We start from the raw sequence: 17,868 nt of genomic DNA on the forward strand, positions 1-17,868 counted from the left end.
ACTGTTATCTGATTGCTCTTTTACAGTAATTCATTTTGATCTTTGAACAAACAGTGGTGTCTGTAAGCCTCACAGTCAGTCTTACAAATGCTTAATACAATAAGCATAAGCAGCTATACATGAATGACAGGGTTCCAGGCAGCCATAAAAATTTGGTTACTCATTCTATTCAATTTAGGCCTGCATCAAATATGCCAGCATAATTATAGGCTGGAGTGCTTGCCAGCATAATAATAGCATATTAGGTGGATATTTCGAACTATGGAGCTTAATTCCATGAAAATAGTTTGATACTACCTAATAATGCAAACTGCAAGAGCACTCAAATGCATTCATTGTACATAGCTCCTTAGATCGATACTTTCTAATAGAACAGTCACTTTGTAGTGAAATTGAATGATACCGTCATTTAAACAATGAGAGAATGTACATACATATACAATAAAAGAGTGAATGTGTCCTCGGTCACATGCGACCACAGAGAAGTGTTAAATAAACACCAGTGTGGGCAAGGCAAGGTGTGAAATATAAAAATATATATGCATACACAATAAATACAGTTTAAACAGTTCAGGTCTGGAGAAAACCACTCACTGCATTTCTGGGCCATAAATATTCTCTGTGAAGCTGATATACATTTCTTTGCTGCAGTATCAAGCATTTGTTGCACCATAGCCTTTGGAAATGGAAGGATATAATGCAACAGGTTCAGCACATTCTTAACAGAGAAATGCTGATAATGCCCTAGCACACTCACTCATAAAAGTTTGGGAAGTTTAAACGATCAAGTTCTGCCAAAAGTTGTTGGTATTCAATTTCGTTCTGCTTGCGGGACCTGGCTGACTCCAGATAGTCTAATAGAGCATTCACTGATTAAAATGTTCCAAGATAATTGTAAGAAATGATGCTAACCTAGGAGCATAATGCAAGCAAAATGTGAACACTGAATAGCATAATAGGTGAAAGTTTAGGGAAATTCCTGAAAACATTTTGGGTAAAATTTTGAGCATATAATATTTGACTCAGTCCTAGTTCCATTCCTGATTCCAGTTCCGATTATTATTTGCCATTAAAGTCTATTCTTTGAGATGTGGTGATGGTAATTGCTGTGGGAACTTAGGGGGCATCTCCAAACTGATTTTGGTACACTTAACGACATAATGACGTTAAGGGGGTAGGGGGGGTTCAGGCCATGACGTTATAAATTTTTATTAAAGCAGTTATAGTGTAAACAGCTAGGAATAGAGGAATTGACGTGATTAAGCAGCTATACTGCTTGTAGACTATGTTTTCAGATAAAGAATATATAATCCAAAACAGCCAAGCTGTAAAAAAGTGTGCGGCCCTCAGAAAGGCTATGGTGAAAAAATATGTGAAATCCAAGGTGGGGGCCAAGAAATGGCTGCGATGGTAGGTTAATGGTAAAAAAATTAATAACGACAATTCAGGTGAATTTTTGTGCTGCTTGGTCTTGGCACAAAATTCACCTGAATTGTCATTATTAAAATTTTTGTAGCTGAACTCTCTACAGGTGATTTGTTTGCAGCTGAACTCTTTACATGATGGTTTCTTTGTAGCTGAACTCTCTGCAAGGTAACTTCCTCTATTGATCTCTCTACAGGGCGATTTGTTTGTAGCTGAACTCTCTACATGGTGGTTTCTTTGTAGCTGAACTCTACAAGGTGATTTCTTCTAGCTGAACTATCTCTTTCCATAGTTGCATGAACTCCCTACAAGGTGACTTCTTCTAGCTGATCTTTCTACAGGGTGATTTGTTTGAAGCTGAACTCTCTACAAGGTAACTTCTTCTAGCTGATCTCTCTACAGGGAGATTTGTTTGTAGCTGAACTCTCTACAGGTGATTTGTTTGAAGCTGAACTCTCTAAATGATGGTTTCTTTGTAGCTGAACTCTCTACAAGTTAACTTCTTCTAGCTGATCTCTCTACAGGGTGATTTGTTTGTAGCTGAACTATCTACAAGATAATTTCTTCTAGCTGATCTCTCTACAGGGTGATTTGTTTGTAGCTGAATTCTGTATAGGTGAATTGTTTGCAGCTGAGCTATTTACAGAATGGTTTCTTTGTAGCTGAACTCTCTACAAGGTAACTTCTTCTAGCTGATGTCTTTACAGGGTCACTAGTTTGTAGCTGAATTCTCTACATGGTGGTTTCTTTGTAACTGAACTCTCTACAAAGTAACTTCTTCTAGCTGATCTCTCTACAGGGTGATTTGTTTGTAGCTGAATTCTGTATAGGTGATTTGTTTGCAGCTGAGCTCTTTAAAGAATGGTTTCTTTGTAGCTGAACTCTCTACAAGTTAACCTCTTCTAGCTGATCTCTCTACAGGGTGATTTGTTTGTAGCTGAACTATCTACAAGATAACTTCTTCTAGCTGATCTCTCTACATGGTGATTTGTTTGTAGCTGAATTCTGTATAGGTGATTTTTTTGTAGCTGAGCTCTTTAAATAATGGTTTCTTTGTAGCTAAACTCTCTACAAGGTAACTTCTTCTAGCTGATACATGATGTCTTTACAGGGTCACTAGTTTGTAGCTGAATTCTCTACATGGTGGTTTCTTTGTAACTGAACTCTCTACAAGGTGACCTCTTCTAGCTGATCTTTCTACAGTGTGATTTGTTTGAAGCTGAACTCTCTACAAGGTAACTTCTTCTAGCTGATCTCTCTACAGGGAGATTTGTTTGTAGCTGAACTCTCTACATGATGGTTTCTTTGTAGCTGAACTTTCTACAAGGTAACTTCTTCTAGCTAATCTCTCTACAGGGAGATTTGTTTGTAGCTGAACTCTCTACATGGTGGTTTCTTTGTAGCTGAACTCTACAAGGTGATTTCTTCTAGCTGAACTATCTCTTTCCATAGTTGCATGAACTCCCTACAAGGTAACTTCTTCTAGCTGATCTCTCTACAGGGTGACTTGTGTGTAGCTGATCTCTATACAGGTTTCTTGTTTCTAGCTGATCTCTTGAATTCTCTTCAGGGTGACTGCTCTATTAGGATGACTGCTCTATTAGAGTATCTCGATCTCGCACTTGCTGCACCAAGTTGGATTTCGTGTTATAACTCCGTGGCTTTAAGTATGATTCTTCTACACCATTGATGAGCCTTTCTAAGATGATTACTCCATCTGTACAACGATTTTCAAAGCATTACCCCCAGCGGTTTATCTGGTAGGCGTGGCAAGCAGTCGTTTTTTATTAGCTAATCTCGATTGCATAATTGTTACACACTGTTGGTTTTTTCGTTGTATCTTCCTGTTTTTTAGCTCGATTTCTTTTAAACCACAAAAGGTTTGAGGTTCAATAGTTAACCTATTCACCCACCGATTTTCAGCTTCTTCCCATACGCGGTTTACCCTGTAGGTGTGACAACATATTGGTGTTATTTTTTGTGAATAATCGCTCATACCTCTTTGCCCGTTTATCGTATTCCAGCCAAAGTTGGTACCGAGATGCGCCTTTATATCCCCCTTCTGTGTGCCAAATTTCAAGGCAATTGGATGTGGCGTTCGCGTTTTATAGCGGTTTTTGTAAGTGTGCGACAAGAAAAAGAAAAATAAGAAGAAAAAAACCCCGAAGAAACTGAGCCAATTTTTGAAGTCGCATATCTCGGGAACGCGAGAAGCGATTTCGCTCAAATTTGGAATGTGGAGTGCTGCAGTTGGAGGGCATGTCCACAGCAAAAATCGTCTTGTTTCATCAAGGAAGCATAGAGCTACGGTGGTGCGAATATTGCGTTTTCTTTCTTCCTGTCAATATACTCACGGGTGTTACGCGCCGGCTTCTTGGGCCGCACGACACACTACCGTGTGTCTTGATAATGTTTTGTGCTTCTATTGCCAATGCATTGTTTTCATAGTGTGACGTTAAGGAGAGGGGGGTCTGAAGCAGTGGCGTAGCCAAGCCAGGGAATTGCCCGGGCATCAGACTTCTTTGCCCCACCATCAGCTCCTAGAGTAATTATAAAGACGTGGGCTGGATAGCTCGAGATTTTGCTAAAGTTACTTAACTAGTCACTGCACAACTTATACAACACTCACCGTGCCATTTTCGCCGATGGTTTCCTTCTTTTTGGCTAAACAGAGATGGGGTTATCCAAGGGATTTTCCCTACGAGTAACTTGATTGTGCACAAATAGAGGAGGCAGTAAATAGAAGCAAGATCACGTGATTACAAAAAACCGCGCAGCATTGTGGCAAGGAGTGGACAAAGAATTGGTTTCACTGTAGTGGGCTGGACGGTTTACATTTGGATTAAGTGATCACGGTAGCTATTGGTGTGGTCAAAACTCGGGAGGCAAAGCAGTCTAGTATGGGGTGCCATTTGTCTCGAAACCCCAAAAATTGAGATCTAAACTAAAGATCGTCGATATTTACTAAACATCGACGATATTTCCTAAATATCGACGACATTTAGCTAAACATCGACGACTTTTTCTAAACATCGACGACTTTTGCTAAACATCGATGATATTTACTAAACATCGATGACATTTACTAAACATCGACGATATTTACTAAACATCGACGACATTTACTAAACATTGATGACATTTGCTAAACATCGACGATATTTAACAATTCATCTGTTTTTGCGTTTTAATTTTCTGCGAATCCTTCAGTATAATAATATTATGGGCGCTTATACTTGTAAATACTAATTGCTGATTAGCTGCTTGTGACTGTAGATGAACCATCTGTGGTGCTATGCGTGACTCATTAGGCTTGTTTTCATTCGTATGAGTCCACGACCTTTAATGGAAATGATTGCTGCGCGTTTATTAAGATCAATGTTGCTGTCATCGGCGACGAGAGGAACTGATCTCATCTGTGACTAAGGATGTGAGGTATGAAGTTACCTTTTCAGTTGTAAATGTGACAACTTGTAAACTGCACGTATTTCACTTTTCATCACTGGGTGCCAATACGCTCGGTGACAGCATTATTGAATATAGCATTATTGAATATAATACTGTCCGTTGTCACTGGGAGTATAATTCGGCTGAGTATAATCATTTCGAAGTGTATATTTAGCCGGTACCGGTTTGCAAACACTAACGGCTATTGTGCCGGCACTAGTAGGTTGCCCCGAGCATTCAACTTTAGGGCACGCGTCTAGTAGGTTGCCCCGAGCATTCAACTTTAGGGGATGCGAAAAGTAGTTCCTTAGCGTTAGGGGTAGGCTAGGGTTCAGCTTTGGTTTCTTCTTCACTCTTGTTATATATAGAAGTCACTTCAGTCGGATGTTTATAACGTAGAAACTAAATAATATGACTAGCTGCAGCACCGGTGGTATAATCGTTACAAACATTGCTTATGAGTACGGATGTCCGGGTTCGAACCCGCGCTTAGACAACTTCTTTTTTTCGCTTTCTTAGGTTATTTGTACAAGTTTTTTTTTTAATGCACGTAACATTCTAAGTATTATACCCTCCACTGCCGGCAAAATAGCCGGCAAAACAGTGTAACCGGTACCGGCTCTATATAACCTGCCTAATTATTTAGTTGCATGAATCAAGTAGTGTTTTATTTAGTTGTTTATTAAGGTAGGGGGTAACTTCGTGAAGGGGGTAACTTCGTGAAGGGGGTAACTTCGTGAATTTTAACTTTGATCGGCTGTTACTCCTCAATGGCTTGACCGAATGCTTTGAAATTTGCTGTGAAGATACGCTAGTATATAGCGATTAATTTGCATCCAAGCACCAGTGTCTAGCTTTTATGAGTTTTGCAAAATCATTAGTTTTTCAAGAACATGTAACACGATTTTTACTTAAAAACTTAATAGGCATACCAAAACCTACTACTAATCACTTCTATAAGGAAAATTCCTTCCCAAATCAACCGTCTGTTAAGTACTGCCTATTCTAATCAACCGAGATTTGATTATCCGATCCATACAAATTGTTCTCTAACTTGTCTTCGATTCTATCGGCGTAGAAAAGCACGGGGAACAAGCTAAGCATTGTGTGCAACTTCTTTCTGACAACAATCACGGACTCTATAGGGAGAAACACGAGAATACGTAAATTCACGAAGTTACCCCCCAAACGCTTTTTTTGACACCACCGGATGTTTAGTGCTATATCTCTTCAGCAATAATCTCAAATCTCTTGTAAGTTGGTATGCTGAGAGTACATATGTACGCGCTAAACATAACGAACTTTAGTTAAAATCGATTCAGTAGATCGAAAGTTATAAACGAAAAAGCAAAGTATTCACGAAGTTACCCCCGCCTACCTTAATATTTTACAGGACTGTAATGCACCTATCAATGTAATTCCCGACTACCACTGATACGGGCTGAGGGTAGGGGATGGTGGGGGAATTGATCGCTAAATTTCTCCGACATAGTGGGTATCTATCTTCACTAAAGAAATTCACTCAGACAGCAAAGGTGTGTGCTTTCAGTTTAATTAGGAAGGAGTGTCTCGGGTGCTAGCTACTACTACTTCGTACTAGAATCCACTTGAACTAACTCATCACTAGACCAACGCCATACAACTGTACAAATCCCCTCCTAGCCCCGGTATTCCCGGGGGTTACAAGTTGAGACTTGGTCGTGGTTTGCATTGCCAGTACGTCCCTAGTAGGTGGGGAATTGTAATTTTCAGTGATGCAAATTGCCACCTTCCCCACCTCAGCCCATATTAGTGGTAGTCGGGGATTACATTGATAGGTGCATAACAGATCAATACACAAAATTAAACTAATAAAATAGCTTGTTGTAATATTCATATGAATCTCAGCAGGCCACAATTTGAGTGCTCTTGTCAGACTGGTACTTTTTATTTAGTCAATTTCCCAACCAAACGATATAATATGGACTTGCCTGCAAAGATGAAATTCTGAGATCTTTTCAACTTGTCAACTAGCTACACACAAGGGTAGTTCTAGAAATTTGCTGCCTGGTCTCCCAACTCAAAGGTAGAGCAACTTGTTAAGCTTGATTGTCAGTTGTGCATTATTGGTTGAATGCTTTTAATTCACCCTCAAGGAATTTTAATATTGGTAACTTAGATCAAGATACTCTAGTAGAGCAGTCAATATTAAATTACTCTGATAGAATCATCAACATTATAGAGAGGCAACAGGGATAATTGAAGAATTTTATTTACTATAGAGTCATCGGTATAATTTATTTTATAGCAGGTACAGTGGAACCTCTCTTATCCAGGTAGTCTGGTATACTGTCCTTATCTGTTAAGTACCTGTGACACATCCAAATCCCCAGGACCTGACTCCTTGCATCCGTATGTACTGAAGGCCACAGCTGTCGTATTATCTCCCATTCTAACTCATATTTTCAAACAATCACTAGAATCTGGTGAAGTCCCATTACAATGGAAGCATGCCTATGTCACCCCAATATTTAAAAAAGGTTCCAAAGCTCACCCAGGCAACTACCGTCCTATCTCACTCACCTCAATAGTTTGTAAAACAATGGAGCATATCATCGTGAGTCAAATTATGAAGCATTTGGAGGACCACAATATTCTTTCAGACAACCAGTTTGGATTTAGATCAAAACATTCCTGTGAGACTCAACTACTCATTACTGTTAATGACATTGCAAAAGATATTGACAGGAACCTGCAAATTGATGCTGCTATATTAGACTTTTCTAAAGCGTTCAACAGAGTAGCTCATTCTAGACTTCTCTACAAATTAAATTACTATGGTATAAGAGGAACTGTCTTACAGTGGCTAGAGTCCTTCCTTCATGGTCGTACCCAACAGGTTGTAGTAGAAGGCTCTAGATCTTCTACATGTCAAGTTACATCTGGTGTTCCACAAGGTTCCGTACTTGGTCCTGTGTTGTTCCTAATTTACATTAACGATATTGTAACAAACATCAAGAGTGAAATTAGATTATTTGCTGACGACATTCTACTCTTTAAAACTATAGCTACGCCCAACGATCACAGAATACTGCAAAATTACTTAGATTCCTTAACACAATGGGCTAGCAACTGGCTGATGGAATTTAACATTCCCAAATGCAATATTTTACAATTTACAACCCACCACAGTAAAAGCACTTTTACATATAAAATGTCTAATATTCCATTAAATATTGTATCAGAGCACACCTATCTTGGTATCCGCCTCCATCATACACTATCATGGGAACCTCATGTTAACTATATTTGTGGAAAGGCAAACCGTCTTCTTGGATTTCTGAAAAGGAATTTATATAATGCCCCAATACAAATCAAAGAACACTTATACAAACAATTATTGTTACCTTCTATTGAATACTGCTCAGCCATCTGGGATCCTTATCACCAAACAACAGTTAGCAAATTAGAAATGATCCAACACCGAGCTGCAAGATTTGTTCTTAATAAACCATGGCACAGATCCAGTCAACAACACAGTATTACAGATATGCTTAATTACCTTCAATGGCCAAGTTTAAAAAGTAGGAGAAGGAATGCTAGACTTATATTATTATTCAAGATTGTAAGAAACTTACTGGTGCTACCAAACCATTGTTTACCTCAGCCAACCCCTGTATCATATACTCGTGCCAATAATCCCCTCAAATTTGCACAGCTGCAATCCAGAATTGATTTATACAAGTATTCTTTTCTGCTAAGAACAATTATTGATTGGAATAACTTGAAAATTGACAACATTTACACAATTAACCTTGACACTTTTAAGAACATTATAGATAAGTTAAACAATTTGTGATTTGTAATGCACATTAGCATGTTGCCCCTGGTGGGCTTTGCTAATTAATAATAATAATATCTCAGAAATATCCATAACTAGCTAATAATAAAGCTAACTGTTCTGCAATGTTACTATTGCTACTATACATTTTAGTGGGTAGAAGGGGAAGTCACTACAGAGCATTCGTGGTCACTCCCCTGGGTTGTAAATTTTTTATCACCTAGCAACCAAGTGGTAGTTAGAATCAACCAGCCATCTAACATGTAAACATCTTATTTTCAATAGACTACAGGCCACATGCATGTGACTAATTTGGACTGTCTGGGCCTGGATAAAAGAGGTCCAGATAAGGGAGATTTCAAGGTTATTTCACAGGTCCCTTAGTCCTGTAGAGCAATGTGTGAGTCAGAGACTGTACAGTTGAATTACAAAGCGCAAAATGATTCCAGTTTGTGTCAATGAACGCCTATCTACTGTATCAGTGTGAAAATTTAAAGCGAATGAGAACGTTTGTAGCTATATACAGTAGTTTGAGGCAGGCAAGTTGTAGTAGCAACTAGTGATGTGCGATATGTGATATATATCGAAATATCGTGATAATTTTTTTATATCGTGATATGATATAGAATCTTTATATCGCGATATAAGCCGAAGTATAGATTTTAGTTATAATTAGAGAAAACTGTACCCAAGATGTCATTGTACACCGTAATATTTTTTGATAAAAGAACTTGTAATTAGGGACCCGTCGATTTCGCCAGCAAAATTTTTGGCATAATGGTTGGGTAAAAGCAATGAGCAAAATGCTGGAATAATAGGTGCAATTTTTGTGAAGTGGACATAAAAATTGCACAAAAGATCGAGATACTCTAATAGAACAGTCAGACACGCTAAAATATCGACAATGCATAGCTAATTGTTACAGGAACAACAAGTGACAATCGAGATACCCTAATAAAACAGTCACACATGTTAAGCAATATTAGCTGGCTTCTTGCTTTACATGTTAGAAGTAATTTTTGATCGAGATACTCTAATAGAACAGTCAATTTAAGGTGAAACTATAGCTTTGCACTTGGAAATATTCAATTAACGAAGATCAGTGCTGAGCAAAATTTATAATTCTTGAGCAAAATATGGAGCATAATAGGTGAAAAATAAAAGAATTGCTGGAAAGAAAAATAGGTAGAAAAAAAAGCAAAATAGACTGGTCCCTACTTGTAATGTTGTATGTTAGTGATGTACCATGTTGTATTGTACTTCTAGTACATTAGTACTACAAGTGTCATCGGTGTAAGTACATGTACACAAGCTGAGTGATGAGTTTGTATATCGTGATATATATTGTATCGTGATAATTGTGTGTAATAATCGTGATATGAAAATATCCTATATCGCACACCACTAGTAGCAACACTGGTAAGTCAGTTGTACCTCGCTCTCACAGAGGCTCCAACTCTCATATGCCTTAGGTGTGATTCTCATAATTCGGCCTTCAATCACGCCCAACATTCTCATGCCTAAAATTGATGCTCACTCCCAGAATTTTCTATTGCTGACTATGCTTCACTGAAGGCTCCCTGAGGCTAAAAAAGGTTGCGGCATGTGCAAGGATTTCAGCAGTCATGTGGTGATCTCTCGTTAAAACTTTAGTTTGGTGGTCAGAGTTCTCAATGGCGGTTGACTGGTTCCACAACTGAGGAGAGTTGTATAAGGACAGCAAACAGTGTACTGGAACTTTGAAAGGTCACTGGGAATCCAGGAGGTTGGTTGCTACAAGATAGCTACAACCTGTGTGGACATGGTTAGAAGCTAGATAGTTGAGCTGGCAAGACATCTTGTAGAAGTGTGCACTCCAGCTGATCACATGAGCGTCATGTTTGTAATAGAAATTGTAATGAATTGCCACAGTTGTAATGTACAGTAGCACACAAACACATACAGACACACACCAGCTATTAATATTTTACACTTTTAGCTAGTAATACACAGCTTATCAATGATGTAACTATGTGCAAACACTTTCAAATATAACTAGTACAAGGAGGCCATGCTATTATGTCATGAAATCCTGAAGTGCTGGTTATAATTTAACTTTGTTGAATTGCATGCTTGGACTACATCTCCACTGTTCACCTTTATGAAAAATCTCACTCCCAAGAAAGATCCAAGGTTGGAGCCTCTGCTCTCACTCAGCTATCATGTTATTCTGCTGCACAATACTGCAAAAGATGTAGACTCTACATTTCTGGGGCATATTGATACTGTGTGTTAAATTTTATTTGGGCCTGTGGAAGCATTTTTGGCATGTTTTTCCCAGTAATGAAGATACAAACCTTCATATAGCTAAAGAAAGTAATAATGGCCCAATAAAACATCTTCACAAACATTAACTTTAAAAATAAGACCTATTTTCATTCTGTAGTTACTTGTGTTGAAATTATAAGAATCCAGCTTCAGTAATTTGTGAGTCTGGCTGAGGAGTATTTTGGGAAATCATCACTATTGTGGACCACAGTACCACACTCCCAAGAACAGATGTTGTTTTGCAGTGTTGTATTACTACCACAACATAGTTTTTGAAACTCTACAACACATATTGTAATTTGTGGAGGTTTTTACTCCCATACATTAAAAATATACACCTTAACCTTAACTGGTATACGGAAAATGGCTGTGTGTGGTTACTAAGCACAGCTATGTATAATTTCAGTCTTGGAATATGGTGGTGGACCTGGACCATGTTGTCCAAGTGGACCAACTAGCTATGCAAATACTAATTGCTTAGCTTTTACAACAAAAATTAATGTGACTTTAGTCATCTATCATTTGCACATTTACAAGGTTTTATATAGGGGGGTAGTGCATCATAACCTGAGATTATGCCTAATCATTTTTGGGTACCTGAGAAATCACAGAAGCAGTTTGTCAAACATTTCCTGGAGAAGAATACCCACACAGATCTGCAGAGGAGGTATGACACTCTTTAAGTGTCTTCAATAAGAATTTGTGTTAATTGTATAATTATTTTTGACTTTTAAACTACTGCTGCTTAGCCTAGGTTTACTGGATTGTGGAGACCTTGAATACAATTGCTTTCTTTACCTTTTCAAACATACTTTCTTTAAACAGGCTGGTAGGATCAGGAATCCTATAGACCTTCTTCAACACTTGTATTGTAAAGCTTTAATAAATAAAATTGACAGTGCTGATCTCTTCCATTGTTGCCATTTCATGCAGTAAGCTCTTTATCACTTGATGACGTCTCCAATTTCCTGGGGTTCAGCGAGGTCAACCAGTTTTTATGGAAACCCTTCTAAAGTAGCTTTATTACTCTGTACAAATCCTATGAGCTCACATGAGTGTGTTGTACATCTTCTGGTTCACTTATATGTCAATGAAAGTATGAAATTTTTATAAACAGTTCATATTTAATTAATACTTGGAAAGTACTGCTTCTACCTTTTGCTACCCTGTCAGTACTCAGCAGCAGGCTGCTACAATTTTCAAAGTCAATGGCAATAAATCATCACAGTTTTTTCCAGTTTTAAGAGTCAACAATTTGTAAACACCTCAGAACATGAGACATATTGTGTGTAAATCAACAGCTGTAATTTCAAACAGCTATAGTGTATTTTTTTACATCTGTACAGCAAACTGAAAAACACACATGTGCATTGTGTGATGTCACTAAAGTCTAGCCTCACTATATTATGTTTTTTTTGTTTTCTTTCCTTTTTAGTTGTCTCCTGGTATACACTCACAAACTTGATGTGGACATTCTGACAAATCACAAAAGAAACCCAAAACAGTACGTTTCTGAGCTCTGACTGTGGATCATCGATAGCGAGTTGATGAGCAACTGCATACTAGGTAGACCTACATATGAAGCAAATATAGTGGAGTAGAATCCTACACTGACACTGCACCATTTAGTAATATGCTTAATTCTTTGTTCCACTACGTGAGAAACTTTGGCAGTGGTGAAATTGATTGTCACCAAAGATCTGCTGTAGTGATTTCAATGGTTGCATACTTCATACTATTTAATTAATAAAAGGTTAAACATGTTAATGTTTAATATCAGTACAAAATACATAAGTACTGTACACATGTGTAACTCAGTAGCTGCCAAGCACAGATAAGATGTGCTTTATTACAAAAGGCCATCTAAGAATAGATGTAGGGTGCTCGAACACTTTCTTTTTACTGTGTAGTAACTACAATAGGAAGGTACTGCTATAGAAGCTACAGGTGCACTTGTATTTTATAAACACTAATATCTTTTAAAAATTAATGTGCTTGTGCCAATTATGTTGGCATGATTGTATATTAACAGGCTAGCAAAGCATCAAGTATTATGCCAGCAAATAATACAAGATTTTAAAGCAATGTGAATGTAAGAAATACGTGCAGCAAAACATGAACACACTATGCATAATGCTGCATTTGATATCAAATGTACAGTACTCTTATTTTTATAGTTTTTGGCTGATTTGATATACTCTAATAGAGCAGTCGCTTACTCTAATACAGCAGTCACAATTCTAATAAAACAGTCAGCTCTCAAGCACATTATTTAATTGCATGTGATAAGGCATTTAGAATGTAACAATATCCTCTCAACCAATCAGTTTGGTTTCCACCAAAAACATTCTGCTGATCTTCAACTACTATTAACTGTCCATGACTTAGCATCCAGTTTAAATGACAAAGCACAAACTGATTGTATACTGCTGGATTTCAGCAAGGCATTCGACAAGGTTTCCCACAAACTCTTACTGTTAAAGTTAAGGTACTATGGAATTACCAGAGAGACAATTAACTGTATTTGGTCTTTTTTAGCCAACCGTAAATAGTAAGTTTTTTGTGATGGTTCTATTTCAGAAGCTGTCAACGTTACCAGTGGAGTACCTCAGTGCTCTGTATTGAGCCCCTTACTGTTCTTGTTTTTATAAATGACTTTCCCAGCTGTATTAAATCTACTTGTCACCTAATTTGCAGATGACTGTCTGTTGTAACGTATTAAGACATGTACAGATAGGTATCTTTGGAATAAGAAGGCCAATAGCTAGCTAGCATTCACAGTGCATTAGTCATCTTGCATACCGTACGCAAGGAAATTTTGACATAGAAAAATTTAACAAAATTGATGAATCAAGTAAATTCATCAAACTTAAGTTTGTCAAATGTCTTTAAAAATACAGGTTTTGTCTATAATTTTTTGATTTCGACAACATTTTATTTATCAAATCTGCTGAAATGTGACTTCGTCAAATTTTTCTTGCATCAAAATTTCCTTGCGTATGGTACAGCAGTGTAGGTAAAGTACACGAAGTGATGCATACACATTTTAAAGTTGACATATAGAAGTGTAAAAACAAAATACAAGAATGGGGTATGGTATCAATGAGACAGCAACTCATTTACAGCCATATACATATAGTGCATTTTTGAGCTAGGTTTTGAATATATGTTAGGTGGTTATTCACTTGGGTCAGTCAAGCCCATGAAACAACTAATTTAAATTGCCATGTAATAACACTACATGTAAATGGGTAGTGTCAAGACCAGTATAAACCAAGATTTGAACTCTACTAGATCCCTTCTTCTCCCTACCGAATTGGTCTGGCCACACAAGGCAACCCAACATACACCACGCATACACAAATTAAAGTATGTAGCTGTCATTGTGCACAAATCCTGTATGCTATAGAGTCTGACCCTCGTTCACGTGAGAGTCTGTCACTGCCAGACTGAGTTCTGTCACTGGAACATTGAAAAGCGAAAAACGTGCAGTGTACATGCTGTCACATTTACAGCTTTAGAGGCTAACCCCATACCTCTTATCCTCACAGATGAGTTCCTTCCTCTCAGTCCAACTCGTCGCCAACACAGCAACATTAACCTTAACAGATGCGCAGCATTAAAGGAGGTCCGAATGCCTAATGAGTCACGTAGTACCACAGATGATTCATCTACAGTCGCAAGCAGCTAATCAGCAATTATTAGTATTGTACGCGCCTATAATGAAAGGATCCGCAGAAAATTAAAACGCGAAAGCAGCTGAGTTGCTGAAAGTCGTCGATGTTTAGCAAATGTCATCAATGTTTAGCAAATGTCGTCGATGTTTAGTAAATGTCGTCGATATTTAGCTAAATGTCGTCGATGTTTAGTAAATGTCATCGATGTTTAGCAAATGTCGTCGATGTTTAGTAAATGTCGTCGATGTTTAGCAAATGTCGTCGATATTTAGCTAAATGTCGTCGATGTTTAGTAAATATCGACGATATTTGGTTTAGATCTCAATTTTTGGGTTTTTGAGACAAATGGCACCCCATAGTCTAGAGGTATTTGTGAAATTAGCACCCATCTATCCGTGTGGATACTGCTCAGTTCAAACGGTATGGAGTACTTATTCAGTCAGCAATTCTTTTCTTTTTGTTTTCACTTTTCTAGGTTAACAACTGTAGTGGCAGAGCAGTCATCACGTGACAGAGCGCCTCGTGCTTTAATTCAAGAATCTTTGTAGTCTGGTTTTAAGACACATGTAGCTAAATGTATGTATTGAATATGTTAGAAGGCCAATAGCTAGCTAGGCGTTCGCTTCTATTAGGTTGATATTAGTCATCTTGCATACAGTAGTGTAGGATGATACAGAATGCATTTTAAAAATGTTATATTGATGTCCATATGAAGATGGGCATGTGTACGTGTGTTGCATGGAAAATGGCTTGCCCACCCATTGCCCAGGCATGGCGAAAAGTCTGGCTACGCCACTGGTCTGAAGTTAGCGTCATTATGACGTTAAGCTAGGGTCAGCAAACCGAAAAATCAACTTTTACAAATCGATCCCCCTACTATTATGGGATGTTCATTGTGGTATCCCATTGCTAGATCCACCATGAAACCAGAGGCACAATTGTTGTCTTCACATAAATATCGATTTTAGTATTTCGTGAGGTGCAAAAATTATTTTTAAAATTTCGTACTCCACACAAAGAACAGGATAGAACTTGCTGCTTAGCTAGATATTATCTATAGTTAATGTAGTTAAAAAGTACACAGCAAATGATTCACTGGGTTCCCGGCACAGGGTTGCTTTCTCTCAAAAAGCAGAAAATGAAACACAAATTTTCGAATTCAAACTGCCCTACCATCCAAGACAAGAAAAGCCAACTCTTCCTCATAGTGATGTGATAAGGTTGGATGCATAGTCTGTCTATGCTGTTAGTCTGGAAAGGATCTGAGACTTCTCACCATCTGGGTGAAGAACGTAAAAATTTTCGTGCATCATTTCAAGGAATTCTCTCAATGGTACCAAAGTGCTTTCCAGTACTTCTGATGCCACACTGGTCACTTAATTTTGTTTAGAATGATGATAAATGATGGATTAAAACGTTTGGCAGTAGTAGTAGTTGGTGTTTCTGTGATTTCATATGATGCAGCATTCCAGGAGCTCCACCTAGCTCGAATCAAAAATGAATTTTTTTTGTTTTTTTCGGTTTGTTTTTAGATGTTTTGCAGCATAATGGTGATGTAGGTGATCTAGTGAAGATTTGAAGCTGCTGTGGAGCGTGAGAGGTGAAGTCAAATTAACTATGTCCCTGTCCAGCTACCTATGTCCCTGTCCAGCTTAGCCCCCCCTTTCAAAAAATCCTAGATCCATGCCTAAACCCCCACATCTAAGGCTTAAATTTTTGTCTAATCCCCTCACTGTAGGTGGGGCAAAACTTTGATAGGTGCATAATTGAAATCCAGGAATGTGATTCCCTAGCATTTTTAACTAGTAGAGAAGTCCCTACTTTGGCATTGAACAAAATAATTGTTATAGCCTATGTGCCAAAGTAGGGGCTTTCCCACCAAGCTATGCTGTAATACATTCATCTCTTGTTTCAGAACTTTTTATTGCATAGATCCTACTTCATTTTAAATTAACAGTTTTTAAAAGTACTAGTTTTAGTTTCATTGTAGCACAGCAGGGGTGATCCAGAGTTTGAAAAAGGGGTGCACTTTGCTGAAAAATTGAAGAGAAAAAAAGGGTCACAGCAATGATGGCTGTCCTTTACCAAATGTATATACTATAAAGTATATGAAGATCCTTATTAAGATCATAGATCAAGACACACGGTAGTGTGTCGTGCGGCCCAAGAAGCCGGCGCGCCACACCGTGAGTATATTGACAGGAAGAAAGAAAACGCGATTTTCACACCTTTGTAGCTCCATGATCCTTCATCCAATTGGAATCAGTTTTGCTGCAGAGGTTTCCGCCAGGTAGGCCACCTCACATACCAAATTTGAAGAAAATCTCCTTAGCCATTTCCGAGATATGAGTGCCCAAAAGTTCGTTTTTACTTCGTTTTTTTCTTCTTATTCTTCGTCTTTTCGCACACTTTGAAAAATTGCTATAAACACAAACGCGTATTCCGATCGCCTTGAAATTTGGCACACATAAAGGGAGTCCAACGACGAATCCTAGCATCAAATTTGGTACAAATTCGGTAAATGGATCAGGAATTATGATCGATTATTCGCGTAAAACAAGATTGATTTGTTGTCACGCCTACAGGGTAAACCACTTCATGGAATGAGTTGAACATCGGTTTGTGGATAGATCAACCATTGTAGGAGTGCCTTTTTGTGCTTTGAAAACAATCGAAATTAAGATCATGGAGATATGACATGAAACCGAAGGTGTGTAACAATTGCGCGATCGAGATTCGTGAATAAAAATGCCAATAATTTTCACGCCTATCAGGCAAACCGCTTAGAGCAGTGAGCTGAAAATTGGTATGTAGCTGGAATAGTCATCGTAGAAAGTTCTTGCAATAGTACAGAACAATCGGTTTACAAACCACTGACTTATGATTCCAAAGCCAACTCCGTGTAGCAAATGCGAGATCGAGATACTCTAATAAAACAGTCACCCTAAAAGAGCATTCATCTAGTTCATGACTTACTCCATTATAGATTTCTATTACATTGCAAGTTATGCTGTAGGGAGTTCAGCAGCAACTAGTTAATATTTTAGACAGTTCAGCTACAAAGAAACCATCCTGTGGAAAGTTCAGCTACAAAAAAATCACCCTGCAGAGAGTTTGGCTACAAAGAAACCATCATGTAGAGAGTTCAGCTGCAAACATATCACCCTGTAGAGAGTTCAACTACGAAAAGAT

At 38.1% G+C, this 17,868-nt stretch overlaps 1 protein-coding gene and 3 long non-coding RNA genes across 4 annotated transcripts in view; 1 reads left to right on the forward strand and 3 right to left on the reverse strand.

Annotated features, from left to right (window-relative positions):
- Nucleotides 1–17,868, reverse strand: part of LOC136238710 (RAF proto-oncogene serine/threonine-protein kinase-like) — a 117,173-nt gene that overhangs the window by 55,856 nt on the left and 43,449 nt on the right. The window lies entirely within an intron of this gene.
- On the forward strand, nucleotides 4,780–12,856 carry LOC136238838 (uncharacterized). The gene is made up of 2 exons (XR_010693215.1): nucleotides 4,780–4,860; nucleotides 12,435–12,856. It is a non-coding gene; the product is annotated as an uncharacterized lncRNA (long non-coding RNA).
- Nucleotides 7,302–8,512, reverse strand: LOC136238954 (uncharacterized). Its single transcript, XR_010693299.1, has 3 exons — nucleotides 8,259–8,512; nucleotides 8,104–8,191; nucleotides 7,302–7,834 (listed from the first exon to the last, which is right to left on the reverse strand). It is a non-coding gene; the product is annotated as an uncharacterized lncRNA (long non-coding RNA).
- LOC136238837 (uncharacterized) lies at nucleotides 12,302–14,710 on the reverse strand. Its single transcript, XR_010693214.1, has 2 exons — nucleotides 14,536–14,710; nucleotides 12,302–12,571 (listed from the first exon to the last, which is right to left on the reverse strand). It is a non-coding gene; the product is annotated as an uncharacterized lncRNA (long non-coding RNA).

The sequence above is a fragment of the Dysidea avara genome, chromosome 11 (assembly GCF_963678975.1).
Source record: "Dysidea avara chromosome 11, odDysAvar1.4, whole genome shotgun sequence".
Lineage (NCBI taxonomy): Eukaryota > Metazoa > Porifera > Demospongiae > Dictyoceratida > Dysideidae > Dysidea > Dysidea avara.